General features: G+C 46.3%; 1 protein-coding gene across 3 annotated transcripts in view; it reads right to left on the minus strand.

Moving 5' to 3' along the window:
- Nucleotides 1–18,874, minus strand: part of LOC127912345 (regulator of G-protein signaling 20-like) — a 133,056-nt gene extending 114,182 nt beyond the window's left edge. For 2 of the 3 annotated variants that reach the window (XM_052481271.1, XM_052481269.1), the window contains exon 1: nucleotides 18,681–18,874. The gene's annotated coding sequence lies outside the window, so the exon portion shown is untranslated. Of the gene's footprint in view, nucleotides 1–18,362; nucleotides 18,505–18,680 lie in introns of those variants that run through there. The other variant, XM_052481270.1, reaches the window with a different exon arrangement.
- Between the last annotated feature and the right edge of the window lie 6,527 nt (nucleotides 18,875–25,401).

Raw genomic sequence — 25,401 nt, forward strand, 5'->3', positions numbered from 1 at the left:
AAAGGTTCAGAGCTTGCGGTAGGAATCCGGAGATGTGGTAGAGAAAGAGCAGTCTGATATGCTCTGGGTTGATGTCGCGCTGGTGTTCTAGTTAGCTTAGAAGACCGCTAGCAATGGCTAACTGAGTACGAGCTAGTAGCTAGTTGCTGGCTAGCTTCTGATGGTGGCTCCGGATCTAATGTAAAGTATAGAAAAGGCGGATCCGTACCACATTGGGTGATGCGGGTTGCAGGAGAGTATATTCAGCTCTAGTTTGAGAGTGAGATTAAAATATGTACGAAATATATACAGAAAAATAAACGAAGAAAACTATATTTACACTAGACAGGACGGGACAAGACAAAACATACGTACGACTGCTACGCCATCTTGGCGTGTGTCGTACCAGTGGATCCAATATAACGTGTGTCGTACCAGTGGATCCAATATAACGTGTGTCGTACCAGTGGATCCAATATAACGTGTGTCGGGCCAGAGGATCCAGCATTAACATGTGTGAGGCCAGAGGCTCCAGTATAACGTGTGTCAGGCCAGAGGATCCAGTATAACATGCGTCGGGCCAGAGGATCCAATATAACGTGTGTTAGGCCAGAGGATCCAGCATTAACATGTGTCGGGCCAGTGGATCCAATATAACATGTGTCGGGCCAGAGGATTCAATATAACGTGTGTTAGGCCAGAGGATCCAGTATAACATGTGTCAGGCCAGTGGATCCAATATAACATGTGTCGGGTCAGAGGATCCAATATAACGTGTGTTAGGCCAGAGGATCCAATATAACATGTGTCGGGCCAGAGGATCCAGTATAACATGCGTAAGGCCAGAGGATCCAGTATAACATGCGTCGGGCCAGAGGATCCAGTATAACATGTGTCAGGCCAGTGGATCCAGTATAACATGCGTAAGGCCAGAGGATCCAGTATAACATGCGTAAGGCCAGAGGATCCAGTATAACATGCGTAAGGCCAGAGGATCCAGTATAACATGTATCGGGTCAGAGGATCCAATATAACGTGTGTTAGGCCAGAGGATCCAATATAACATGTGTCGGGCCAGAGGATCCAGTATAACATGCGTAAGGCCAGAGGATCCAGTATAACATGCGTCGGGCCAGAGGATCCAGTATAACATGTGTCAGGCCAGTGGATCCAGTATAACATGCGTAAGGCCAGAGGATCCAGTATAACATGCGTCGGGCCAGAGGATCCAGTATAACATGTGTCAGGCCAGAGGATCCAGTATAACATGTGTCGGGCCAGAGGATCCAGTATAACATGCGTCGGGCCAGAGGATCCAGTATAACATGTAATCAGGCCAGTGGATCCAGTATAACATGCGTCGGGCCAGAGGATCCAGTATAACATGTATCAGGCCAGTGGATCCAGTGGATCTTGTGTGGTATTTTCAAAGACATTGCTATATGTCTACTGATTCAATCAAAGTGTTGACAATGGACTAGTCAACTGCTGCTTTGTTTGTGTAGCAAAGCCCATGTTAAACACCTGCTTCCGTCTTCAACCATACCTGTATTACAGATAGCTGAGAAAATGCCCCTTTAAAAGGAAACTTGAAGCCTGTGGAAGTCAGCAGACTCTTACAGGATTCTTTTAAAGGCCCCGGTTCAGTCAGAATTATTCATATCATCTTGTACAACAGCTGACTACTAAATGCTAATAGGTTGTTATTTCCTCATAGTCGCTGGCCCGGCCCGGGTGAGCCTGGCTGGCTACTTCATGTTCCTATGGAGAACACTGGCTATGGGAGCACTGAGGCAGACATGGCCTAGGCTACCAGCCACGCAGCGAGAGAGTGGACCAGGGAAGTTTTTTTTAAATTTGAACCTTTTTATTTAACTAGGCAAGTTAAGAACAAATTCTTATTTACAATGACGGCCTAGGAACAGAGTGGGTTAACTGCCTTGTTCAGGGGCAGAACGACAGATCTTTACCTCATCAGCTCGGGGATTCAATTTAGCAACCTTTCGGTTATTGGCCCAACGCTGGGAATTGATGTAAAATATATCACTAGCCACTTTAAACAATGCTACCTAATATAATGTTTACATACCCTACATTATTCATCTCATATGTATACGTATATACTGTACTCTATCATCTACTGCATCTTTATGTAATACATGTATCACTAGCCACTTTAACTATGCCACTTTGTTTACATACTCATCTCATATGTATATACTGCACTCAATACCATCTACTGTATCTTGCCTATGCCGCTCTGTACCATCACTCATTCATATATCTTTATGTACATATTCTTTATCCCCTTACACTTGTGTCTATAAGGTAGTAGTTTTGGAATTGTTAGCTAGATTACTTGTTGGTTATTACTGCATTGTCGGAACTAGAAGCACAAGCATTTCGCTACACTCGCATTAACATCTGCTAACCATGTGTATGTGACAAATAAAATTGGATTTGATTTGACCACTTGGCTACCTGCCACCTCTACACTCTAACCTCTAGGCTACCTGCCACCTCTACACTCTAACCACTAGGCTACCTGCCGCCTCTACACTCTAACCACTAGGCTACCTGCCGCCTCTACACTCTAACCACTAGGCTACCTGCCACCTCTACACTCTAACCACTAGGCTACCTGCCACCTCTACACTCTAACCACTAGGCTACCTGCCGCCTCTACACTCTAACCACTAGGCTACCTGCCACCTCTACACTCTAACCACTAGGCTACCTGCCGCCTCTACACTCTAACCACTAGGCTACCAGCCAACTCTACACTCTAACCACTACGGTACCTGCCTCCTCTACACTCTAACCACTAGGCTACCTGCCTCCTCTACACTCTAACCACTACGCTACCTGCCTCCTCTACACTCTAACCACTAGGCTACCTGCCTCCTCTTCACTCTAACCACTAGGCTACCTGCCGCCTCTACACTCTAACCACTAGGCTACCTGCCGCCTCTACACTCTAACCACTAGACTACCTGCCTCCCCTACACTCTAACCACTAGGCTACCTGCCTCCTCTACACTCTAACCACTAGGCTACCTGCCGCCTCTACACTCTAACCACTAGGCTACCCTACCACCTCTACACTCTAACCACTAGGCTACCCTACCACCTCTACACTCTAACCACTAGGCTACCTGCCACCTCTACACTCTAACCACTAGGCTACCTGTCACCTCTACACTCTAACCACTAGGCTACCTGCCACCTCTACACTCTAACCACTAGGCTACCTGCCACCTCTACACTCTAACCACTAGGCTACCTGCCTCCTCTACACTCTAACCACTAGGCTACCTGCCACCTCTACACTCTAACCACTAGGCTACCTGCCACCTCTACACTCTAACCACTAGGCTACCTGCCTCCTCTACACTCTAACCACTAGGCTACCTGCCACCTCTACACTCTAACCACTAGACTACCTGCCACCTCTACACTCTAACCACTAGGCTACCTGCCACCTCTACACTCTAACCACTAGACTACCTGCCACCTCTACACTCTAACCACTAGGCTACCTGCCACCTCTACACTCTAACCACTAGACTACCTGCCACCTCTACACTCTAACCACTAGGCTACCTGCCGCCTCTACACTCTAACCACTAGGCTACCTGCCACCTCTACACTCTAACCACTAGGCTACCCTGCCACCTCTACACTCTAACCACTAGGCTACCCTGCCACCTCTACACTCTAACCACTAGGCTACCTGCCGCCTCTACACTCTAACCACTAGGCTACCTGCCACCTCTACACTCTAACCACTAGGCTACCCTGCCACCTCTACACTCTAACCACTAGGCTACCTGCCACCTCTACACTCTAACCACTAGGCTACCCTGCCACCTCTACACTCTAACCACTAGGCTACCCTGCCGCCTCTACACTCTAACCACTAGGCTACCCTACCACCTCTACACTCTAACCACTAGGCTACCCTGCCGCCTCTACACTCTAACCACTAGACTACCCTGCCACCTCTACACTCTAACCACTAGGCTACCCTGCCTCCTCTACACTCTAACCACTAGGCTACCTACCTCCTCTACACTCTAACCACTAGGCTACCTGCCACCTCTACACTCTAACCACTAGGCTACCCTACCACCTCTACACTCTAACCACTAGGCTACCCTGCCGCCTCTACACTCTAACCACTAGGCTACCCTGCCACCTCTACACTCTAACCACTAGGCTACCTGCCACCTCTACACTCTAACTACTAGGCTACCTACCTCCTCTACACTCTAACCACTAGGCTACCTGCCACCTCTACACTCTAACCACTAGGCTACCCTACCACCTCTACACTCTAACCACTAGGCTACCCTGCCGCCTCTACACTCTAACCACTAGGCTACCCTGCCGCCTCTACACTCTAACCACTAGGCTACCTGCCACCTCTACACTCTAACCACTAGGCTACCTGCCGCCTCTACACTCTAACCACTAGGCTACCAGCCAACTCTACACTCTAACCACTACGGTACCTGCCTCCTCTACACTCTAACCACTAGGCTACCTGCCTCCTCTACACTCTAACCACTACGCTACCTGCCGCCTCTACACTCTAACCACTAGGCTACCTGCCTCCTCTACACTCTAACCACAAGGCTACCTGCCACCTCTACACTCTAACCACTAGGCTACCTGCCGCCTCTACACTCTAACCACTAGGCTACCCTGCCTCCTCTACACTCTAACCACTAGGCTACCCTGCAGCCTCTACACTCTAACCACTAGGCTACCTGCCACCTCTACACTCTAACCACTAGGCTACCTGCCGCCCCTACACTCTATCCACTAGGCTACCTGCCACCTCTACACTCTAACCACTAGGCTACCTGCCTCCTCTACACTCTAACCACTAGGCTACCTGCCACCTCTACACTCTAACCACTAGGCTACCCTGCAGCCTCTACACTCTAACCACTAGGCTACCTTGCCGCCTCTACTCTCTAACCACTAGGCTACCTGCCGCCTCTACACTCTAACCACTAGGCTACCTGCCACCTTTACACTCTAACCACTAGGCTACCTGCCGCCTCTACACTCTAACCACTAAGCTACCTGCCGCCTCTACACTCTAACCACTAGACTACCTGCCACCTCTACACTCTAACCACTAGGCTACCTGCCTCCTCTACACTCTAATCACTAGGCTACCCTACCACCTTTACACTCTAACCACTAGACTACCTGCCTCCCCTACACTCTAACCACTAGACTACCTGCCTCCCCTACACTCTAACCACTAGGCTACCTGCCTCCTCTACACTCTAACCACTATGCTACCTGCCTCCTCTACACTCTAACCACTATGCTACCTGCCACCTCTACACTCTAACCACTAGGCTACCAGCCACCTCTACACTCTAACCACTATGCTACCTGCCACCTCTACACTCTAACCACTAGGCTACCTGCCACCTCTACACTCTAACCACTAGGCTACCTGCCTCCTCTACACTCTAACCACTAGGCTACCTGCCACCTCTACACTCTAACCACTAGGCTACCTGCCGCCTCTACACTCTAACCACTAGGCTACCTGCCGCCTCTACACTCTAACCACTAGGCTACCTGCCGCCTCTACACTCTAACCACTAGGCTACCTGCCACTTCTACACTCTAACCACTAGACTACCTGCCTCTACACTCTAACCACTAGGCTACCTGCCGCCTCTACACTCTAACCACTAGGCTACCTGCCACCTCTACTCTCTAACCACTAGGCTACCTGCCGCCTCTACACTCTAACCACTAGGCTACCTGCCGCCTCTACACTCTAACCACTAGGCTGTAGAAATCCCCAGTTTGGAAGGATTTTGGAGTCATTGTGGACAAGGAAAACAACAACCCGGTAGAATGGATACACAGCCTGTAAAAGTGCAAGCAGGTATCTGTTTACAATAATTCCGTTAATTATTGCATTTCGTTCATTTAATCCATACGCAGACCATATCAATTTTCAATCTGTGCGGCTGGTAGTTTGTGATTTGAGTTGTCAATGTACCGTGTTGCATTGTGAAAATAAGCCTATAGTTCTCCATTCCATTTGACCATTTAGCAGACATTATTATCCAGAGTTACTTACAGTAGCAATTAGGGTTCAGTGCCTGGCTCAAGGGCACATTGACAGATTTTTTACTTAGTCAGTTCGGGGATTTTAACCAGGAACCTTTCAGTTCGTGAAATGGTCTACCCACACAGACAGTGTGGTGAATAAGGCGCAACAGCGCCTCTTTAACCTCTGGAGGCTGAAGAAATTTGGCTTGTCACCTAAAACCCTCACAAACTTTTACATATGCACAATTGAGAGCATCCTGTTGGGCTGTATCGCCATCTGGTACGGCGAACTGCACCGGCCACAACCGCAATCTCCAGAGGGTGGTGCGGTCTGCACAACGCATCACCGGTGGCAAACTACCTGCCTTCCAGGCAGACCTGATGTGGCGGGTGAGGTTAAAGGGCTCAGACCTGATGTGGCGGGTGAGGTTAAAGGGCTCAGACCTGATGTGGCGGGTGAGGTTAAAGGGCTCAGACCTGATGTGGCGGGTGAGGCTAAAGGGCTCAGACCTGATGTGGCGGGTGAGGTTAAAGGGCTCAGACCTGATGTGGCGGGTGAGGTTAAAGGGCTCAGACCTGATGTGGCGGGTGAGGTTAAAGGGCTCAGACCTGATGTGGCGGGTGAGGTTAAAGGGCTCAGACCTGATGTGGCGGGTGAGGTTAAAGGGCTCGGACCTGATGTGACGGGTGAGGTTAAAGGGCTCAGACCTGATGTGGCGGGTGAGGTTAAAGGGCTCAGACCTGATGTGGCGGGTGAGGTTAAAGGGCTCGGACCTGATGTGACGGGTGAGGCTAAAGGGCTCAGACCTGATGTGGCGGGTGAGGTTAAAGGGCTCAGACCTGATGTGGCGGGTGAGGCTAAAGGGCTCAGACCTGATGTGGCGGGTGAGGCTAAAGATCAACAGGACCCGTGCAGGACTCTGCTCTATGTCCCTTCTTCCCCTTTAAGAAACCAAAAAACAGGAGAGGGAGAGAGGGAAAGGGGAACCCCCCAAAAAAGAGGACTAGTGGCAGACAGATGGAGGAAGAGAGTCAGTCAGACTGACTGAGACAGACAGGCACCATCTCTACCCTTACAGTCAGACTGAGACAGACAGGCACCATCTCTACCCTACAGTCAGACTGAGACAGACAGGCACCATCTCTACCCTACAGTCAGACTGAGACAGACAGGCACCATCTCTACCCTACAGTCAGACTGAGACAGACAGTCACCATCTCTACCCTGCAGTCAGACTGAGACAGACAGGCACCATCTCTACCCTGTACCTCTGTCAGTACACAGTAATAGTAACTCCTAGCATACAGTAATAGTAACAGCTAGCCTACAGTAATAGTAACTCCTAGCCTACAGTAATAGTAACTCCTAGCCTACAGTAATAGTAACAGCTAGCCTACAGTAATAGTAACTCCTAGCATACAGTAATAGTAACACCTAGCCTACAGTAATAGTAACTCCTAGCCTACAGTAATAGTAAATCCTAGCCTACAGTAATAGTAACTCCTAGCCTACAGTAATAGTAACTCCTAGCCTACAGTAATAGTAACAGCTAGCCTACAGTAATAGTAACTCCTAGCCTACAGTAATAGTAACTCCTAGCCTACAGTAATAGTAACTCCTAGCCTACAGTAATAGTAACTCCTAGCCTACAGTAATAGTAACTCCTAGCCTACAGTAATAGTAACTCCTAGCCTACAGTAATAGTAACTCCTAGCCTACAGTAATAGTAACTCCTAGCCTACAGTAATAGTAACTCCTAGCCTACAGTAATAGTAACAGCTAGCCTACAGTAATAGTAACTCCTAGCCTACAGTAATAGTAACTCCTAGCCTACAGTAATAGTAACTCCTAGCCTACAGTAATAGTAACTCCTAGCCTACAGTAATAGTAACTCCTAGCCTACAGTAATAGTAACTCCTAGCCTACAGTAATAGTAACAGCTAGCCTACAGTAATAGTAACTCCTAGCCTACAGTAATAGTAACTCCTCGCAGTAAAATTATACACCACAATGTTATAATGATGTCTCTGGAATAGGATTGGAGAAATATGATTTATTTAATTCAGCATCTTGATAGAATGATTTGATTTGATGTGTGTTAGGAAACCTAAACGTTTCTTTCGGCCATTATAAAAGCTGACAGTTTATTTAATATTCAAACACATTAAATATGCAAATATGATTAATTGATCATTCTATCGTTTGATGACATCATTTTGGTGATCAAAGGTTTTATTTAGTGCTCTAAACAATGGATGATGTAACGACCGAAGAGAAGCCTCACGTAAAAGTGGACACCCCTTCAAATGAGTGGATTCAGGCTATTTCAGCCACACCAGTTGCTGACAGGTGTATCAAAATAAAGTACACCGCCATGCAATCTCCACAGACAAACATTGGCAGTAGAATGGTCCGTACTGAAGAGCTCAGTGACTTTCAACGTGGCACTGTCATAGGATGCCACCTTTCCAACAAGTCAGTGTGTCATATTCTGCCCTGCTAGATCTACCCTGGTCAACTGTAAGAGCTGTTATTGTGAGATTAAAACGTCTAGGAGAAACAACGGCTCAGTCGCGAAGTGGTAGGCCACACAAGCTCACTTACTAAGCTCAAAGAATAGGACGGCCAAGTGCTGAAAGCGCGTTAAAATGGTCTTGTCCTCAACACGTCAGCACAAGAACTGATCGTCAGGAGCTTCATGAAATGGGTTTCTGGAGTGATGAATCACGCTTCACCATCTGGCAGTCCGATGGACGAATCTGGGTTTGGCGGATGACAGGAGACCGCTAACTGCCGCAATGCATAGTGTCAACTGTAAAGTTTGGTGGAGGAGGAATATTGGTCTGGGGCTGTTTTTCATGGTTCAGGCCCCTTAGTTCCAGTGAAGGGAAATCTTAACGCTACAGCATACAATGACATTCTAGACGATTCTGTGCTTCCAACTTTGTGACAACAATCTGGGGAAGGCCCTTTCCTGTTTCAGCATGACAATACCCCCCGTGCACAAAGCTAGGTCCATACCGAATTGGTTTTGTCGTGATAGTTGTGGAAGAACTTGACTGGCCCATCGAACACCTTTGGGATGAATGGAAACGCCGACTGCGAGCCAGGCCTAATCGCCCCCAACATCAGTTCCCGACCTCACTAATGCTCTTGTGGCTGAATGGAAGCAAGTCCCCCTGCAGCAATGCTCCAACATCTAGTGGAAAGCCTTCCCAGAAGAGTGGAGGCTGTTATAGCAGCAATGTTCCAACATCTAGTGGAAAGCCTTCCCAGAAGACTGGAGACTGTTATAGCAGCAAAGGGGGAACCCTGTCAGTACCCTAAACCTCTGTCAGTACACTATACCTCTGTCAGTACACTATACCTCTGTCAGTACACTATACCTCTACACCTCTGTCAGTACACTATACCTCTGTCAGTACACTATACCTCTGTCAGTACACTATACCTCTATACCTCTGTCAGTACACTATACCTCTGTCAGTACACTATATCTCTACACCTCTGTCAGTACACTATACCTCTGTCAGTACACTATACCTCTGTCAGTACCCTATACCTCTGTCAGTACACTATACCTCTGTCAGTACACTATACCTCTGTCAGTACACTATACCTCTGTCAGTACACTATACCTCTGTCAGTACACTATACCTCTATACCTCTGTCAGTACACTATACCTCTGTCAGTACACTATATCTCTATACCTCTGTCAGTACACTATACCTCTGTCAGTACACTATACCTCTGTCAGTACCCTATACCTCTGTCAGTACACTATACCTCTGTCAGTACACTATACCTCTGTCAGTACACTATACCTCTATACCTCTGTCAGTACACTATACCTCTGTCAGTACACTATACCTCTGTCAGTACACTATACCTCTGTCAGTACACTATATCTCTGTCAGTACACTATACCTCTATATCTCTGTCAGTACACTATACCTCTATACCTCTGTCAGTACCCTATACCTCTGTCAGTACACTATACCTCTGTCAGTACACTATACCTCTGTCAGTACACTATACCTCTGTCAGTACACTATACCTCTGTCAGTACACTATACCTCTGTCAGTACACTATACCCATGTCAGTACACTATACCTCTGTCAGTACACTATACCTCTGTCAGTACACTATACCTCTATACCTCTGTCAGTACACTATACCTCTATACCTCTGTCAGTACCCTATACCTCTGTCAGTACACTATACCTCTATACCTCTGTCAGTACCCTATACCTCTGTCAGTACACTATACCTCTATACCTCTGTCAGTACCTCTATACCTCTGTCAGTACCCTATACCTCTGTCAGTACACTATACCCATGTCAGTACACTATACCTCTGTCAGTACACTATACCTCTGTCAGTACACTATACCTCTATACCTCTGTCAGTACACTATACCTCTATACCTCTGTCAGTACCATATACCTCTGTCAGTACACTATATCTCTGTCAGTACCCTATATCTCTGTCAGTACCCTATACCTCTGTCAGTACACTATACCTCTATACCTCTGTCAGTACACTATACCTCTATACCTCTGTCAGTACCTCTATACCTCTGTCAGTACACTATACCTCTATACCTCTGTCAGTACACTATACCTCTATACCTCTGTCAGTACACTATACCTCTATACCTCTGTCAGTACCTCTATACCTCTGTCAGTACCTCTATACCTCTGTCAGTACCCTATACCTCTGTCAGTACACTATACCTCTATACCTCTGTCAGTACCTCTATACCTCTGTCAGTACCCTATACCTCTGTCAGTACCCTATACCTCTGTCAGTACACTATACCTCTGTCAGTACACTATACATCTATACCTCTGTCAGTACCCTATACCTCTGTCAGTACCCTATACCTCTGTCAGTACACTATACCTCTATACCTCTGTCAGTACCCTATACCCATGTCAGTACAGTGTACATAAGAGAGAAACAGGATATGATGAGACAGGGCGCCCTCCTCCAGAGGAAGTATGTGACTCATTCATGTCACTCTGCAGAAATATATCTTGCTCTGTTCTCCTATCGTCAGGCCACATCCTCAGCCTCTGTCTAAACCTTATTATACTATTGTCTAGATTTGGTGCCCGTCTGTCTCAGTCAGACTGTAGGGTAGAGATGGTGCCTGTCTGTCTCAGTCAGACTGTAGGGTAGAGATGGTGCCTGTCTGTCTCAGTCAGACTGTAGGGTAGAGATGGTGCCTGTCTGTCTCAGTCTGACTGTAGGGTAGAGATGGTGGGCCTTCCTCTAGCCTTCCTTTCTCCTTCTATTCTCTAGTGGATCTAGCCTTCCTCCCTCCTTCTATTCTCTAGTGGATCTAGCCTTCCTCCTCCTTCTATTCTCTAGTGGATCTAGCCTTCCTTTCTCCTTCTATTCTCTAGCGGATCTAGCCTTCCTCCCTCCTTCTATTCTCTAGTGGATCTAGCCTTCCTTTCTCCTTCTATTCTCTAGTGGATCTAGCCTTCCTCCCTCCTTCTATTCTCTAGTGGATCTAGCCTTCCTTCCTTTCTCCGTCTATTCTCTAGCGGATCTAGCCTTCCTCCTCCTTCTATTCTCTAGTGGATCTAGCCTTCCTTTCTCCTATTCTCTAGTGGATCTAGCCTTCCTTTCTCCTTCTATTCTCTAGTGGATCTAGCCTTCCTTCCTTTCTCCTTCTATTCTCTAGCGGATCTAGCCTTCCTCCTCCTTCTATTCTCTAGTGGATCTAGCCTTTCTTCCTTTCTCCTTCTATTCTCTAGTGGATCTAGCCTTCCTTTCTCCTTCTATTCTCTAGTGGATCTAGCCTTCCTTCCTTTCTCCTTCTATTCTCTAGTGGATCTAGCCTTCCTTCCTCCTTCTATTCTCTAGTGGATCTAGCCTTCCTTTCTCCTTCTATTCTCTAGTGGATCTAGCCTTCCTTTCTCCTTCTATTCTCTAGTGGATCTAGCCTTCCTTTCTCCTTCTATTCTCTAGTGGATCTAGCCTTCCTCCCTCCTTCTATTCTCTAGTGGGTCTAGCCTTCCTCCTCATTCTATTCTCTAGTGGATCTAGCCTTCCTCCCTCCTTCTATTCTCTAGTGGGTCTAGCCTTCCTCCCTCCTTCTATTCTCTAGTGGATCTAGCCTTCCTTTCTCCTTCTATTCTCTAGTGGATCTAGCCTTCCTTTCTCCTTCTATTCTCTAGTGGGTCTAGCCTTCCTCCCTCCTTCTATTCTCTAGTGGATCTAGCCTTCCTTTCTCCTTCTATTCTCTAGTGGATCTAGCCTTCCTCCCTCCTTCTATTCTCTAGTGGGTCTAGCCTTCCTCCCTCCTTCTATTCTCTAGTGGGTCTAGCCTTCCTCCCTCCTTCTATTCTCTAGTGGATCTAGCCTTCCTTTCTCCTTCTATTCTCTAGTGGATCTAGCCTTCCTTTCTCCTTCTATTCTCTAGTGGATCTAGCCTTCCTTTCTCCTTCTATTCTCTAGTGGATCTAGCCTTCCTCCTCCTTCTATTCTCTTGGACTAAGGAAACTATACACCAGATGTATCTTGTTGCAGTAATAGTAGTCTATAGTTAAGCTTTTCACTTCTCTCACTGCCCAAGGGTCCCCTTTTGTCAGTGGAAGATACTTTCGACACCACTTAGTATCAGATAAATACTTTTTCCACATCCCAAATAGAACCGTATTCCCTACATAGTACACTACTATTAACAAGAGCCCTATGGGTAGTAGTGCACTGTATAGGAAATAGTGTTCCATTTGGGCCTTTATCTACACTAGAAACGGAACATGCAACTGCAACATGTTGCAGTCCATACGAGGAAATCAGTCCATTGAAATACATTCACTAGGCCCTAATCTATGGATTTCACATGACTGGGAGTACATTCACTAGGCCCTAATCTATGGATTTCACATGACTGGGAGTACATTCACTAGGCCCTAATCTATGGATTTCACATGACTGGGAGTACATTCACTAGGCCCTAATCTATGGATTTCACATGACTGGGAGTACATTCACTAGGCCCTAATCTATGGATTTCACATGACTGGGAGTACATTCACTAGGCCCTAATCTATGGATTTCACATGATTGGGAGTACATTCACTAGGCCCTAATCTATGGATTTCACATGACTGGGAGTACATTCACTAGGCCCTAATCTATGGATTTCACATGACTGGGAGTACATTCACTAGGCCCTAATCTATGGATTTCACATGACTGGGAATACATTCACTAGGCCCTAATCTATGGATTTCACATGACCGGGAGTACATTCACTAGGCCCTAATCTATGGATTTCACATGACTGGGAGTACATTCACTAGGCCCTAATCTATGGATTTCACATGACTGGGAGTACATTCACTAGGCCCTAATCTATGGATTTCACATGACTGGGAGTACATTCACTAGGCCCTAATCTATGGATTTCACATGACTGGGAGTACATTCACTAGGCCCTAATCTATGGATTTCACATGACTGGGAGTACATTTACTAGGCCCTAATCTATGGATTTCACATGACTGGGAGTACATTCACTAGGCCCTAATCTATGGATTTCACATGACTGGGAGTACATTCACTAGGCCCTAATCTATGGATTTCACATGACTGGGAGTACATTCACTAGGCCCTAATCTATGGATTTCACATGACTGGGAGTACATTCACTAGGCCCTAATCTATGGATTTCACATGACTGGGAGTACATTCACTAGGCCCTAATCTATGGATTTCACATGACTGGGAGTACATTCACTAGGCCCTAATCTATGGATTTCACATGACTGGGAGTACATTCACTAGGCCCTAATCTATGGATTTCACATGACTGGGAGTACATTCACTAGGCCCTAATCTATGGATTTCACATGACTGGGAGTACATTCACTAGGCCCTAATCTATGGATTTCACATGACTGGGAGTACATTCACTAGGCCCTAATCTATGGATTTCACATGACTGGGAGTACATTCACTAGGCCCTAATCTATGGATTTCACATGACCGGGAGTACATTCACTAGGCCCTAATCTATGGATTTCACATGACTGGGAGTACATTCACTAGGCCCTAATCTATGGATTTCACATGACCGGGAGTACATTCACTAGGCCCTAATCTATGGATTTCACATGACTGGGAGTACATTCACTAGGCCCTAATCTATGGATTTCACATGACTGGGAGTACATTCACTAGGCCCTAATCTATGGATTTCACATGACTGGGAATACATTCACTAGGCCCTAATCTATGGATTTCACATGACTGGGAGTACATTCACTAGGCCCTAATCTGTGGATTTCACATGACTGGGAGTACATTCACTAGGCCCTAATCTATGGATTTCACATGACTGGGAGTACATTCACTAGGCCCTAATCTATGGATTTCACATGACTGGGAGTACATTCACTAGGCCCTAATCTATGGATTTCACATGACTGGGAATACATTCACTAGGCCCTAATCTATGGATTTCACATGACTGGGAATACATTCACTAGGCCCTAATCTATGGATTTCACATGACTGGGAGTACATTCACTAGGCCCTAATCTATGGATTTCACATGACTGGGAGTACATTCACTAGGCCCTAATCTATGGATTTCACATGACTGGGAGTACATTCACTAGGCCCTAATCTATGGATTTCACATGACTGGGAATACATTCACTAGGCCCTAATCTATGGATTTCACATGACTGGGAGTACATTCACTAGGCCCTAATCTATGGATTTCACATGACTGGGAGTACATTCACTAGGCCCTAATCTATGGATTTCACATGACTGGGAGTACATTCACTAGGCCCTAATCTATGGATTTCACATGACTGGGAGTACATTCACTAGGCCCTAATCTATGGATTTCACATGACTGGGAGTACATTCACTAGGCCCTAATCTATGGATTTCACATGACTGGGAGTACATTCACTAGGCCCTAATCTATGGATTTCACATGACTGGGAGTACATTCACTAGGCCCTAATCTATGGATTTCACATGACTGGGAGTACATTCACTAGGCCCTAATCTATGGATTTCACATGACTGGGAATACAGATATGCATCAGTTGGACACAGGTACCTTTAAAAAGGGTTGGGACTTGGATTAGAAAATCAGTCAGTATCTGGTGTGACCATTTGCCTCAAGCAGGGCGACACATCTCCTTGGCACAGAGTTGATCAGGCTGTTGATTGGTGGCCTGTTTGAATGTTGTTCCACTCCTCTTCAATGGCTGTGTGAAGTTGCTGGATATTGTCGGGAACTGGAACACGCTGTCGTACACGTTGATCCAGAGCATCCCAAACATGCTCAATGGGAGACATATCTGGTTAGTATGCAGGCCATGGAAGAACGGGGACATTTTCAACTTCCAGGAATTGTGCACAGATTGCGACATGCAAACCGTTCACCCAGACCTCCACCGTGGGGCCCTCTGTTCACAACGGTGACATCAGCAAACCGTTCACCCACACCTCCACCGTGGGGCCCTCTGTTCACAACGGTGACATCAGCAAACCGTTCACCCAGACCTCCACCGTGGGGCCCTCTGTTCACAACGGTGACATCAGCAAACCGTTCACCCAGACCTCCACCGTGGGGCCCTCTGTTCACAACGGTGACATCAGCAAACCGCTCACCCACACCTCCACCGTGGGGCCCTCTGTTCACAACGGTGACATCAGCAAACCGTTCACCCACACCTCCACCGTGGGGCCCTCTGTTCACAACGGTGACATCAGCAAACCGCTCACCCACACCTCCACCGTGGGGCCCTCTGTTCACAACCGCTCACCCACACCTCCACCGTGGGGCCCTCTGTTCACAACGGTGACATCAGCAAACCGCTCACCCACACCTCCACCGTGGGGCCCTCTGTTCACAACCGTTCACCCACACCTCCACCGTGGGGCCCTCTGTTCACAACCGCTCACCCACACCTCCACCGTGGGGCCCTCTGTTCACAACGGTTCACCCACACCTCCACCGTGGGGCCCTCTGTTCACAACGGTTCACCCACACCTCCACCGTGGGGCCCTCTGTATACACCCTGTCTGCCATCTGCTCGGTACAGCTGAAACCACGATTCATCCGCGAACAGCATCGAAGGTGAGCATGTTTTCTCACTGAAGTCGGTTTGCGACGCCCGAACTGCAGTCAGGTCGAGACCCCGGCGAAGATGACGAGCACGCAGATTAGCTTCCCCGAGACGGTTTCTGACAGTTTCATCAGCTGTCCGGGTGGCTGGTGTCAGACGATCCTGCAGGTGAAGAAGCCTGCAGTACCTGGGATGGTGTGGTTACATGTGGTCTACAGGTGTGAGGCCGGTTGGACGTACTGCCAAATTTTGTAAAATGACGGCTTATGGTAGAGAGATTAACATTAAATTCTCTGGCAACAGCTCTGGTGGACATTCCTGAATTCAGCAAGCCAATTGCACGCTCCCTCAAAACTTGAGACATCTGTGGCATTGTGTTGCGTGATAAAACTGCACACTTATTGTCCCCAGCACAAGGTGCACCTGTGTAATGTTCATGCTGTTTAATCAGCTTCTTGCCCCACCGGGTGGATGGATTATCTTGGCAAAAGGAGAAATGCTCACTAACAGGGATGGAATTAAATGCGTTCATACAATTTTAGAGAAATAAGCTTTTTGTGCTTATCTGAGTCTATCAATTTCCCTAAAATAACCTCCATGTTCATGTCATATATTAAATGTTAGCATATCCTTTCATGCCAGATGTTTCTGCTGCTCTCTCTCTCTCTCTCTCTCTCTCTGTTGCTATTTTCTCACCAACCTACAATAGAATCCTCGGTGAGAGAGCAATCTGTCAAAAATAACGGAAAAGGCTTTAGGTAACTCTTGATTTCTGTTATTAATCACGTGTAGCAAACTCCTATCAGACATGTCTGTCATTTAAAAAAAAACTAGAACATGTAGATGGACTTTGACTGACTTATTAAAGATGTTTTCATTGCAATCCTTGTGTTTGGTCTGATCTGTGTGCCCAAAATGCAGTTCGCATCCCCCCCCCCTCATATTCAGAAGCGCGTCCTCGGGAGATTGGTACGCACGAACATGTTTCAAAAGCGCTTCGCCGCCACGCGACACCGGTGCCCCGCATCCCTCACCTTCCTCCGCTCCACGGGGACGCGCTCACCGGCGCCGCTCACAACAAATTCATTCAATCGAACGTCTCGTGCATGAGTCACGAACGCGCTTTACTACACGACGAGTTTGGGAGGAAAGGTGTAGGCAGACAGTCACATATCCTCCTCATAAATGATTCACACGCGTCTAAACGACTAATATGAGGGTTAAATTATTTTTGTTACCGGTTAAAATACTATTATTTCTGTTACCTGCAACACAGATGTTATCTAGGCCCATCAATAGGATATCTGACAAAACAAACTTCCTAACGAACAACAATGATGATCTTTTCAATTTGCACTTCCTAGACCGAGATGCCCGACTTGAGAATAAAACATGTATTGCCTGACCCCCCCCCCCACCCCCCTCCCCTCCCACTACCGGTAGGCTACATATCAAACACTAAAGGACACTATAACCCATAAGAATAACCACCGATATGTAGCCTACAAGTTTGTCTAGGTTGAGAAGAGCATCACGATTTTTGGCGTAGAACAAAATCACAAAACCTCACTCTCGCATAAGCCTATTATATTGCGCGAGGAGAACCTACAGATGTCACACGCAACAAAATGTACGAAATTGGACAAACGTGACAAATACAAAAAAAAAAAACGTTTGCACTATATGTCCTTCTGTAGCTCAGTTGGTAGAGCATGGCGCTTGTAACGCCAGGGTAGTGTGTTCGATTCCCGGGACCACCCATACGTAGAATGTATGCACACATGACTGTAAGTCGCTTTGGATAAAAGCGTCTGCTATAAATGGCATATTATGGCACATTATTATATTATCCCACCGTCGGATTCCTTCTTCCGCTCCTGTGTGGTTTACATATATAACCTACCCAGGAAACATCCAACTTGGCTGCTCAAACGATCTGCTATCAATATTACTGTTAGCGGGCTTGTGCACATGTTTACGCTCGTCATAAAGAAGACAAATACATCATATCAGTGGTACCGAGAGAGAGAGAGAAATCATAGCCGAGCAAAATTGAACAGACTGACATCTCCATATTGTATATTGTACTACTATGGATCCAGAGCAGAGCAGACCGTTCTACTAACAGAAATGAAGCAGTGAAACAAGCGGTAGTAGCAGTATTTCCGTACCTAACCTCTCCTCCTCAGTCAGTTGCGAATGAGAAGAAGGACAGTGGGTATTCTATCGAAAGGCATATCGTTACTCTATTTCCACGAAAGCTGTATTCCGTGTTGTCGAAAACATGATCCAAATACTAAATGTTGTTTTACAGGGTTTTTTTTTTTTTTTTGGAGGGGGGCGTTACAGCGTTTATTTCTTCAAGACAAAAAACCCTTTTCTCTTCAGCAGTAGTCTAGGAATCACCGATCTTTTTTTTCAAAATGGGAAAAACCCACCATTGACTGGCAAACTCAAAAACAATTTACTTGTTATTTAATAATACTTACAATTTTTTTGCATTAAAATGATCAGGTGGACGGTGTCCGTTTCGTTTTCGGAGGCACATCCGTTTCTTTTAATGTGTTTTATATATATATATATATATATATATATGTATATGTGTAAAAAAAAAAATACTGTATATATTCGCTGTTGCCGTATTCCAGCGCGAGCTGGGCTCGACACCCTTACCAACGCGAACGGAGGCTGCACGGCGCATGCGTGGAGCCGTACGGCGCTCCTTACACAGACAGACGGAGATGTTCACCAAGGAACGGATCTTCCTCAGTACAGCTGGCATTTGTTATAAACCTTAACTTCTTTATGTGCCACTATTAAGTCATAACAATTAAAGCATACAGGAAGATAATTGACTGAGGTCAACTAACATATTGTAGCGTTTGATTGAGTAAATCATCATCTTCGTCAACGTCACCCATTATCATCCTCTTTTTTCCCTCCTCATCTTCATCAACATGTAAACTAAAATTGCAACAAAAATAACATTGTAATGACATAATACTACTACTACTAATAATACTCATTATTGTCATCATGATATTGTTTGTTTACTTAAGGTAACCACAGGAGTAGCTCTTATAACCTAGAGACTATAACAGTGACGGTAACTTTGCCTTAGTTTTTAAATGACCTGCTATGATTTGATTATTTATTCCTAATGAGCCCACTTAACCTCATTGATGAATTGTTTAAAAAACTACTTAATTCAAAAGAAACTGTTGTTTTCACACTCACACAACTTTAACAACAAGTTATCTCTCTACACACAATACAATTCATATAAGTCACTTCCTGTTCCATACTTCCAGTCGCGGTAGGCTCCTTCCCCCGAGTCACTGCTGATAAACGTTAAATTACGTAAAGAACCGTGTTGTCAATGGCTGTAATTCTCTTCCATATCTGCCTGTGTTACTGCCGTGGTTCCTGTCCAGCGAGCGGCGCCAGACACCAACAATAGCCTAAATGAACATATGGTTACGACCGCTGGCGATGTCAAAATATCTCTTTATGCCCATTATATTTGGTCTGTTTTTTTTGTCGGAGAACATTTGCATACCAATAAAATGTAAATAAACTAACAAAAATTATCTTGATCATTTTCAGACTACGTGGCCCAAACACTAGGCCTGTGGGCATGTGGAATTAGAAAATAGATTAATTACATTTACATTTACATTTGACATTTAAGTCATTTAGCAGACGCTCTTATCCAGAGCGAATTACAAATGTACATTTAAGTCATTTAGCAGACGCTCTTATCCAGAGCGACTTACAAATTGGTGCATTCACCTTATGACATCCAGTGGAACAGTATTTATTGATAAGGATTTGGCGCACTGAATGACGCTTAAATAGTTGCTGGGATTCGAATAGTAGTTCTATCATATTCAAAACGAACGTTTCCTCTTAAAAAAAAAAAAAAAAATCAGTCACGTTTTTAATATCGTGAGATCTGCTGTTTGTCCACATGGTGTCAGTAAAGCTCTCTGAGATCGGGAAGTGTCACCTAACCATTGTCTGCTCATTCATGCTGCAACCAGATACCAGTCCCTACATGGGCATCCTTTGATGAATCCATAAAGAACTCAAAGTGACAACCTCATTCCATAATGCTTATTTCACCGTCCTGTCTCGTACGCTGTAGATAACCTATTATGTGTTGTTTGAAAGGATGGGAACATGTTGGGATAACATATGTTGGAATTTATCTGACCGAAACTCATTTTAAGTTCTCTGGAATGGCATGGGAAAATAGATATTTATTTATTTATTTCTGACTGAATTCAGACACAGCCATGCACACACGCGCACGCACGCACGCACACACACACACACACACACACACACACACACACACACACACACACACACACACACACACACACACACACACACATACACACACACACAGGGGATGCCTGATGTTTTACAGGCTTCTAACCAATTGTGCTATTTTCAGTGTTTATTATTTGTAACTTATTTCGTAGATAATGTTTCTGCCACTGTCTCTGTTAACCGAAAAGAGCTTCTTGACATCAGAACAGCGATTACTCACCTCGAACTGGACCAAGATTTTTTTTCTTTAACGAGTCGGACACAAAGTATTTACTGCTGATACCGGACCAGGCCCAAATCCCCGTCATTAGCATGAAGAAGAGACGGCGATACAACGAACGCAGATCCGGCTGCCACGTGGTCCTTCTGTGGCTCAGTTGGTAGAGCATGGCGCTTGTAACGCCAGGGTAGTGGGTTCGATTCCCGGGACCACCCATACGTAGAATGTATGCACACATGACTGACTGTAAGTCGCTTTGGATAAAAGCGTCAGCTGAATGGCATATTTTTTTTTTTTTTTTTATGTGAGATGACCCTCCTCTACCATCTGTTCTATTTGTCAAACGTGAAATCATTGGATAATAAACTGGATAAGCTCCGACTGAGACCATCCTACCAACGTAACATAAAAAAACGGTAATATCTAATGTTTCACAGTCGTGGCTGAACGACGAGATGGATAACAGTTGACTGGGTTTTCATGGGTTTTATATTATAGGAATATATATTATGATATATTTATATTATGTATTTATACCTGTTCTCTGTCTGTTTGTTGCCAGTTCGTCTGGTTCGTTCAAGCTAACCAGTGTTTTTCCTGCTCCTATCGTTTCCCAACCTCTCTTTCCTCGTCCTCCTGGTTCTTGACCTTTGCCCGTCCTGACCCTGTACCCACTTGCCTGACCTCTCTGCCTGTCCCTGACCCTGAGTCCGCCTGCCGTCCTGTACCTTTGCCTCACCCTGGATTATCGACCCCTGTCTGCCTTGACCTGTCGTTGCCTGCCCCGGTTGCTACAATAAACAATGTTACTGCGACAGTCTGCATCGGGGTCTCACCTTGATTCCTGATACTAACATTTCTAATAATGTGTTTTTGCTCTGTCATTATGTGGCATTGTGTGTAGATTGATGAGGACATTTTAAATAAAAAAAATAATTAATTTAACAGCATGTGGAGAAAGTCAATGGGTCTTTTTAAACTTTAGTTTATTTCATAAATATTTTCTTAACTCTTATTTTTCTTAAAACGGCATTGTTGGTTAAGGGCTTGTAAGTCAGCATTTCACAGTATACCTGTTGTATTCGGCGCATGTGACAAATACAATGTTTGATTTTGATTTGACACACAACACATTTTTTAATATTTTATTTCAAGTTATAAAAAACTAAATGACTATGAAGTGCTTTGAGAGGCTGGTTAAGGGTCACGTAACCTCTACCTTGACCCAATTCACAAATCGCCTCAACAGATCCATGGATGACGTAATTGCATTATCCCACCTGGGAAAAAAATACCTATGTAAGAATGCTACCCATTGACTACAGTACAGCCTTCAACACCATAGTGCCAAAGCACATCACTGTGGACCTCATGTGGTGATGGTAGGCAGCAACACCTACGCCTCACTGATCTTCAACACAGGGTTCCCTCAGGCGTGCGTGTTTAGTCCCCTTATATATTCCCTGTTCACCCATGACTGCGAAGCCACACATGTCTCCAACTCAACCATCAAGTTGGCTGAAGACCCCATAGAGATAGACCTGATTACTAACAACGATGACACAGCCTGCAGGGAGGAGGTGAGATCCCTGGTGGAGTGGTGCCGGGAAAATAACCTCTCCCTCAACATCAACAAAATTAAGGAGCTGATCGTGGACTACAGGAGACAGCAGAGAGAGAATGCCCCCATCTTTGACCGGGGTCAAAGTGGAGATGGTCAACAGCTGAAATGGTCCATTCACACAAACAGCACCTCTTCAACCTAAGTAGGCTGAGTACATTTTGCTTGGCACCTAAAACCCTCATGAACTCCTGGAGATACACCATTGAGAGCATCCTGTCGTACAGATTTAGACAGGGTGTATCACCTGTATTGCCTGGTATAGCAACTGCACCGCCCGTAACTTCAGGGCTCTCCAGAGGGTGGTGTGGCTGCCCAACGCATCACCGGGGAAACATTTCCTGTACCCTACAGTACAGACACAGGAAGGCCAAGAAGATCATCAAGGACCTCAGCCACCTGAGCCACGGCCTGTTTCCCCCGCTGTTCCCCCCCCGCATTACTGCAATGTTGGAGCTAGAAACATAAGCATTTAGCAACATCTGCGATAACATCTGCAAATATGTGACCAATAAACGTTGATTTGATTTGATTTTAGAAATGTAAGGCTGTGTTATTAAGACTCCTGGGTCTGCTTCCAGAGCTTCCAGAGCTTCTAGAGCTACCAGAGCTTCCAGAAGCTCCAGAGCTTCCAGAGCTTCCAGAGCTACCAGAGCTTCCAGAGCTTCCAGAGCTTCCAGAACCTCCAGAGCTTCCAGAACCTCCAGAGCTTCCAGAACCTCCAGAGCTTCCAGAGCTTGCAGAACTTCCAGAACTTCTAGAGCTTCCAGAGCTTCCAGAGATTCCAGTGCTTGCAGAACTTCCAGAGCTTCCAGAGATTCCAGAACTTCCAGAGCTTCCAGAGCTTCCAGAGATTCCAGTGCTTGCAGAACTTCCAGAGCTTCCTGAGATTCCAGAACTTCCAGAGCTTCCAGAGCTTCCAGAGATTCCAGAGATTCCAGAGCTTCCAGAGCTTCCAGAGCTTCCAGAGATTCCAGAGATTAGCTTCCAGAGACCAGAGATTCCAGAGCTTCCAGAGCTTCCAGAGATTGATGTCTCCATCAGAGCCACATATTCACACTACCTCCGAGCTATATGATGTCTCCATCACACATGCACTTCACACACACACACACACACACACACACACACACACACGCACGCACACACACACACACACACACACACACACACACACACGCACGCACACACACGCGGAGCGATCCAATCAGAACCTTTCATCACCCGTGTACATCCGCCCGGAGATCAATGACTTCCTGTTGATTCTGGCCTCCCCCCGAGATAACCAAACAGTCACACACACATGCAAACACACACAAACACACAATCACACACAATCACACACAAATACGCACAAACACACCAGCCAATGTGTCACCGTGTCAGACACAGGTGTCCGGTAGATAGATACACATGTCAGAGTAACCAGGCAAACAGTCCCAGGGTTAATCAATTCACCTCAATTCACTCACGATGCAATTGCAGGACTTAGTATGTGTGTCTGTGTCTGTGTCTGTGTGTCTGTGTGTGTCTGTGTGTGTGTGTGTGTCTGTGTGTGTGTGTGTGTCTGTTTGTGTGTCTGTGTGTGTGCCTGTGTGTCTGTGTGTCTGTGAGTCTGTGTGTGTGTGTGCGCCTGTGTGTCTGTGTGTGTGTCTGTCTTTCTGTGTGTCTGTTTGTGTGTCTCTCTGTGTGTCTGTCTCTCTGTGTGTCTGTGTGTCTGTGAGTCTGTGTGTGTGTGTGTGCCTGTGTGTCTGTGTGTGTGTCTGTCTTTCTGTGTGTCTGTGTGTAAAGGAGGAGTATTTACTAGTCGGAGCTCGAAACCCCAGCAGATACACCAGCATGAACACCAGCAGGAACACCAGCAGGAACACCAGCAGATACACCAGCAGGAACACCAACAGGAACACCAGCAGGAACACCAGCAGATACACCAGCAGGAACACCAGCAGGAACACCAGCAGGAACACCAGCAGATACACCAGCAGAACACCAGCAGGAACACCAGCAGGAACACCAGCAGATACACCAGCAGGAACACCACAGGAACACCAGCAGGAACACCAGCAGATACACCAGCAGGAACACCAGCAGATACACCAGCAGGAACACCAGCAGAACACCAGCAGATACACCAGCAGGAACACCAGCAGATACACCAGCAGGAACACCAGCAGATACACCAGCAGGAACACCAGCAGATACACCAGCAGAAACACCAGCAGATACACCAGCAGAAACACCAGCAGGAACACCAGCAGATATACCAGCAGGAACACCAGCAGATACACCAGTAGGAACACCAGCAGGAACACCAGCAGGAACACCAGCAGATACACCAGCAGGAACACCAGCAGGAACACCAGCAGAAACACCAGCAGATACACCAGCAGAAACACCAGCAGGAACACCAGCAGATATACCAGCAGGAACACCAGCAGATACACCAGCAGGGACACCAGCAGGAACACCAGCAGAAACACCAGCAGATACACCAGCAGAAACACCAGCAGAAACACCAGCAGATACATCAGCAGGAACACCAGCAGAAACACCAGCAGGAACACCAGCAGGAACACCAGCAGAAACACCAGCAGATACACCAGCAGAAACACCAGCAGGAACACCAGCAGGAACACCAGCAGGAACACCAGCAGATACACCAGCAGGAACACCAGCAGGAACACCAGCAGAAACACCAGCAGAAACACCAGCAGGAACACCAGCAGATACACCAGCAGAAACACCAGCAGATACACCAGCAGAAACACCAGCAGGAACACCAGCAGATATACCAGCAGGAACACCAGCAGAAACACCAGCAGGAACACCAGCAGGAACACCAGCAGATACACCAGCAGATACACCAGCAGAAACACCAGCAGATACACCAGCAGAAACACCAGCAGGAACACCAGCAGGAACACCAGCAGGAACACACCAGCAGATACACCAGCAGAAACACCAGCAGATACACCAGCAGGAACACCAGCAGGAACACCAGCAGGAACACCAGCAGGAACACCAGCAGATA

The sequence above is a fragment of the Oncorhynchus keta genome, chromosome 27 (assembly GCF_023373465.1).
Source record: "Oncorhynchus keta strain PuntledgeMale-10-30-2019 chromosome 27, Oket_V2, whole genome shotgun sequence".
Classification (NCBI taxonomy): Eukaryota; Metazoa; Chordata; class Actinopteri; order Salmoniformes; family Salmonidae; genus Oncorhynchus; species Oncorhynchus keta.